Raw genomic sequence first — 5,698 nt, forward strand, 5'->3', positions numbered from 1 at the left:
TGTGCATGGACATAAAGTCATTGGGTAGAAGGAGCCAGGGGTTCCTCCCAAGCTCGTGTGACCCCTGAGGAACAGATCCTTAAATGGCCTTAAAGAGTAAAAATAAGTTGGTTTTTCTGGGCCATCTGTATGACCTTAAACACCCCAAAGTCCCTGTATAGCCAAAGATTAAAGGGGCCAATATAATTTTTTAAGAGTCAATATATATAGCTAACGGCTACATAACAAGAAACAATGCCAGGAGATACCTTCTTTTGAGTTGTTGGCCAGGGTGGCCCAAGAGACACCCAGATAATAGCCCAGCATAGAACTGGGAAAATGAACAGCAGACCCCAATCTTATCTAAAGGAGTATTGACAACTGATTGCTGCTAGATGAGGGACAGCTGACCTTCCTAAAACAAAGACCTCTAGATAGGCTGACTAGATTCACCAGATGGACAAGTACTGGAGAATGGCTGGGGTGCTGACAACACAGAGGACAGTAGCAGGGATGACAGAGTATAAGGGCTTGAGGGGGGGAGCCGTGAGAGGGGAGTGGGTATATAGATGAATAAGATTGTTTGGGATATTCTGCATGATATACACACAAAAAAAATCAACAAATTAAAAATATGAGTTATATTTGAGGAGGAAACATAAAATTTTACGTCATAGCTGGGCGTTGGGGCTACAGGGAGACCCTGTCTCAAAAAGGCCAAAAAAAAACCAAGGAAAATAATATCAATAGTTTGCTGGTCCAGTCGTTGTTTATTATGCTTCGCAGATGGGTAGGATACTATACAAGTGACACTTTTTTTGTGTGTGGTCTTTTTGAGACAGGGTCTCCCTGTAGCCCCAGCTGACCTGGAACTCACTATGTAGACCAGGCTGGCCTTGAACTCACAGAGATCTGCCTGCCTCTGCTTTCCGAGTGCTGGGATTAAAGGCGTGCGCCACCACGCCCAGCACAAGTGACACTTTTATCTTTGGGATAATCAACAGCTGTCTAATTGTAATTAAGGCCAGGTCAATGAGAAGGAACTCATGTGAGATTATATATATGTATATATATGAAATCTATGAGAGTTGAGAACCCTTCATAGTTCATTACTACATGTTAGCGATCAGTGACTGTTTGTTTCATGAAGGCCTAACCTATATTCATTTGTGACATATACATGGTACATATTAAGATATACATTCCTATAATATGTATCATATACTGTATTACATATTACATATATATTGCATATTTCAATATACATATCCAATATGATATGATATAGTATGTTTTAATGCTGCATTAAGGACTGGCATACATTCACTTCTAATGTATGTATAAACACATCCTAATATGTGCAGAAATATTCATGTGCAATAAGCTATGTTGTATTTGGTTTTTATTTCCTTCTCTGTTGCTCTGGTAAACATTATAACCCAAAGCAACTTGTGGGGTGGGGGCGGTTATTCCTCATACAAGTACGAGATCACAATCCATCACTCCATCACTGAGGGAGCTAAAGGCAGGAACCTGGAGCCAGGAACTGAAGCAGAAACCAAATCGAATGAAAGGAATTCTTCAATTGATGTTCCTTTCTCTGAGGCATATCAAGGTTTGCGTCAGGTTCACAAATGCTATGTCACCTATTATATATGTACCTTATATTATACAAATATAGTATACAGCATGCAGAGATTCAATATATATTACCCTATGCTGTTATACTGTAGTTTATTCCTATATTATACAATACATAGAACCTGAAACATAAACCTGTCCAGTTTCACTTTTATAAAAAAATTTTTATTACTTTTATGTGTATGCGTGTATTGCGTGCATGTAGGTAAGCACACCCTTGTCATGCAATGCCCTCGGAGGTCAGGAGGCTGTCAGATCCCCTGGGACTGGAGTTACAGACAGTTGTTAGCTGCCATGTGAGTACGTGGGATTCGAACCATGGTCTTCTGCAAAAACAACCAGTATTAACCGCTGAGCCATCTCTCCAGCCCCTGCTTTTATTTTTACATTATGGAACCCCTACAAGCAAGGTAAGAGTGAAATTAGATTTTGAATTTTCTTTTAGTTAGTACAGTATTACAATCATGTTACAGTCATGTGAAGGCCCGAGTTCTGACCTGAAATAAACTCAGACCTAGACCGGGAAACTTCAGTTCCCTGAGAACTTGGATGTTCTTTTGCAGTGATTTTTATCATGACACTGACAGTTCCTTGAACCCTATTAAACGTACATAAGTAAGCTTGTATAATAAGGCTGTGCAACTAATAAAGTTATAAGTAAAGAACAGAATATTTAATAGGCATGGAAGGATAGGTACGATTCCAAAAAGGGCTGAGCCCGGGGAACACAAAGGTACTGCAAATATCGTAAAAGTATTGTAAATATCATGATGAGGTAATTTGGCTTGAAAAGAACATTTTCTTTTCCTCTTGTTGTACTATAAATAAGGATGATTCTTACCCCTGCGTCCTGATTTCTTCTGCGCCTATGCCTCAGGGCCCCCAAGCCCTTCAGGCTTGAATTGTGGTCACTGACCGGTGACAATATTTCATACATACATAATAAAATGGAATTGAGAAAAGTATAGGCCAAATAAAGTTATAAAATAGCCCTTTTACCAGAACACAATGGGTTCAAGATATGAGCCTATTTCCAGAATAGTTCATACAAATTAATAAGGCAGTCTAGTAGGAAAATAAATATTTCAGCTACAGTTTGATTCCCTGACAACTTAGCTAAAAGGCAGTCAAAGACAGTCGTGAGTTTTGGCCCTAGAGTCTGCAACCTCCCCTACCATGGGGTTTTGACTAGGTTTATAGTACCAAGTATGTATTTCAACCTGTGAAGAGGTCCTCAAATGCAATCCCAGAGTGGTAGTTTGTTTATTTAAACTATTGTACCAGTGTGTACATCGTGCCTGTTAGGTCAGTAATGCTGGGTAAGATCATTGATGCACAGCATATTTATAGCGACAGAGCTCTCCCAGAATCTTAATATCCTTTGCTGTAGGGATGGGCAAATATATCACTGTGGAGTGGATTTTTTTTTTGCTTTCTATTGTTATATATTCATTATGCATACATTAGGATTTCATAAATTTTCATTTCAATGGATTCTGTCTTTTTTGTTCACATTCCCCTTTGTCTTTAAAATTTGATCCATGACCTTCAATCACTGTTGATCAACTAGTGTTCCCTTGCCAGGCAGGCCCACCTCCAAAGGTTGAAGGGGTTAATGTCTCTTTCCAACTTTAGCACGTGACACACCCACATGTGTGTTTATTTGTTCTAGTGACTTCCTCAAACAGAACTCACGTTTGCTTTAAATATGAAGATTGATACTTTATATAGAAATATGTGTAAAAAATAGGAAAGGGCACTTATGGTAGAGTACTGTTATTGATAGTGTATTCTTTAGTCTCTGCTAAAGGAGTCTTAAAGGTAAGAAAACTCATGCTGCAATATGGCACCCCATAAGCCAGCATAAAACTTTGCTCTTTTTTAATTATGTCAAGCATTTTGCCATAGTAATGAAGGTAGCCTAAAATACATGGCAGTCACCTCAGGATTTTGTTACATATTAAATTTATTTTCTTCACTAAATTGCATTGCATTTGTATCCTTAATTTACCCATCATTTGATTTTATTTCTGTTCTTTTGGCTATCTTAAATTTTTTTCTCTTTAAGTTTAAATTTCGCTCATATTTTTATATATAGCAATTTAAATACATACCCACATTTTTTTGTAACAAATGCTATCATGAGATGGAGTTCTAGGCAGAGATCCTCTGTATTCTGATCTAACTTTGATGTCTCCAGTCCCAGCACTTGGGAGGCAGAGGCAAGTGGATCTCTGTGAGTTCAGGGCCAGCCTGGTCTAAATAGTGAGTTCCAGGACATCTGGGGCTACAGGGAGACCCTGCTTCAAAAAGACAAAAAAAAATAAAATAGTGACTGTCCACTGTGGTCATGAGAGGGTATCATATTGGCCCTCAGCCTTCTTGTTCACATGCTGTGCTTTTCTGACATTCAGAAAGTTCTCTGTTCCCAGCAAAAATAATTTCGTGGGCACTGTAGAACATCCAGGAGAAAAAAAAATGTACACATTGACAACTGATTGTCTCGGGTTTTTCTGAGTTGCTAAGTTTTAATTACCAGTTTAGAAAACAACATTTATTAGATACAGAATTTTATATGCAAGGTTAATTTTTCCTTCTGGTATTGAATATATCCCCACTCACCCACTAATGGTTCTCGCATTCTGCAGTTTCTGGATATTTAAACTGTGTGTTGGGAGTGGGAGGGTGATGTGTATTTCCCATTCACTTTAATTTTGTCCACAACACTAACATTCGTTACTTCTCATAGGTTTACAAATTTCTATCTAATTAATAAAATGTTTAAAAGCATAGGACTGGGAATGCGGTAAAGGTGTAGAATGGCTTCCCGCATGCACTAGGCTAATGTTGTTAAGAGGCAGAGAGCTTGCTGAGAATTTTCAACACACTTGGTCCATCCAGAGCAGTGTACTGCCAAAAGAAAGGGGGTTCTATTTAGTAAGTTTTCCCATTTATTCAGGTTGGATGTAACGCTGCAGTATTGTGTATACCTACCATATGGAAAACCCGGTGTTCCAGTCCTATCACTGCATTGGCATATAAAGATATAGATATGCCACTATATTTATATATACACACTTAAGTAGTTATTTTGTAAATCCATGTTTTCCATTTATTGAGTAGTCCTGCAATTCAGTGTGGAAAGAGTATTCACATCATGCACAATTAGTCAATAGATAATTATCTATGAAATACTTAATTTCTGTGCTGAGTGCAGTTCTTACGAGAATATTCTTATGTGTGTGAGTTTGATATCCAGAACTGTAGGACAGATCATGGAGGAAGTATTTGTATGAATGAAAGGACGACTTATTTGATTAGTAATAGCAATAAGGACAAAACAATGAAAACTTAAATTGAAAAAAATCAGACTTTTCCCATCAAATTACATTTTTAAATTCCCATAGTTTAACGGATTAAAAGTAATATCACATATTCATTAACAAAGACTATAATTATTTGAGAAAACTATTCATCTGGTACTAATGTTGAATTTAACTAAAAATTATAAAATAGAAATGTTGCTGGGCTGGGAAGATGACTCAGTGCTTAATTGCACTGACTGCTCATTCAGAGGACAAGGATAAGAGCCATCGGTAACTCAAGGTCCACAAGGTGCAACATTATCTTTCGATCTCGACGGACATTGAACAAGATTCATGTACTTACATACATGCAGGGAATACTCTAATACACATAAAATAACTAATATATTAAAAATAGAAAAATTGCTAGTTAGTAATGATAGGTAACCAGGGTTTGGTATACTAAAATATATTATAGTCACATTAATATGTCTATAAAATGTACTGTGCCTTTTTCATATTCACAATATATAGTCATATAGGTGTGTGGTACACATTTTCATAATATCATACAGTATAATGTAATATAGAAAACAATATTCTAAACAAACAAACAAAAAAAATAGTACAGTATAATGTAATATAGAAAACAATATTCTAGCTGATAAATCTGTCTTAATGGTGAAATAATATATAGACACTGTATACCACAGCCAATTCACTGAAAAGCAATAGGATATAAATGAAACTAAGAAGAGTTTATGCAGATATAT

This window comes from Nannospalax galili, unplaced genomic scaffold, assembly GCF_000622305.1.
Source record: "Nannospalax galili isolate Female #2095 unplaced genomic scaffold, S.galili_v1.0 scaffold414, whole genome shotgun sequence".
Lineage (NCBI taxonomy): Eukaryota > Metazoa > Chordata > Mammalia > Rodentia > Spalacidae > Nannospalax > Nannospalax galili.